We start from the raw sequence: 951 nt of genomic DNA, 5'->3' as shown, positions 1-951 counted from the left end.
CCCGCTTGCCAGTCCCCAGTCCCACCCCACCGACACCCACCCGCTTCCCCGTTTGCCTGCGGGTGGGGGTGGGGAAGGTGGGAGACGGAAAGGACTGAGAGGTGGTCAATGCACCTCATGGCGACTGGTTGAGTGGTCATTCTGCTTGTTACGCTTATGGTCCCTGGCCTTTTATTATATAGGATAGTTGCGTGATCTGCTCCTTCCACTGCACCTGGCAGTGGGAATGGCAGAGTGGGTGGGCTTTCCCTCATTGTACCATCAATAGTGCCACCCACTGGCTTCTCTTTTTAACCCCCACCCCCTCTCTAAAACTAACCTCCTAGACTTTGTCTTTGGTTGTTTCAAAACTCAGAGAGGGTCCGTCCCTGCTGCCCAGTGCTCATGAGCACTCTCAGTCTGGATTCCCATGCCCACCCCATCCCATCTACAAGGGTCCCTTCTGGAGCTGTCCTGTACCTCTCTAATGGAGATACACTGCACGTGGCTGTGGCCTTGTCGGTCCCCAGCATGGGCACTAACGGTATTTTGAGCTCAGGTGCGTGAGGCTGAGCACTCTTCTTAGGCAACCCAGGTGCATGTGGGGTCCCCTGGTCTAGCTAGCACTTCTTTTGCTGATGGCCCTCTGACTTCTCTTGCCCTCGCCTATTTCTATACAGATTCCTACCTCTTCTCTGATTTGGGGAAATTTCTTTACATATATTAGGCTCTTGCCAGATTTAAATGCTGCGATACCGCAATACCTTTTATCTGCTATCTGTGGCCCATTCAAGGTGCTCTCTGTTCTACAGGAATTTTCCCTTTTATGTTAAACCCCCATCAGCCCAGCCAGCATAGCTCAGTGGCTGAGTGTTGACCTATGAATCAGGAGGTTATGGTTCGATTCCTGGTCAGGGCACATGCTCAGGTTGGTCCCCAGTGGCGGGTATGCAGGAGGCAGCCAATCAGATT

The sequence above is a fragment of the Plecotus auritus genome, assembly GCF_963455305.1.
Source record: "Plecotus auritus genome assembly, chromosome: 5".
Classification (NCBI taxonomy): domain Eukaryota; kingdom Metazoa; phylum Chordata; class Mammalia; order Chiroptera; family Vespertilionidae; genus Plecotus; species Plecotus auritus.
Note: the sequence above shows the minus strand (reverse complement) of the source record.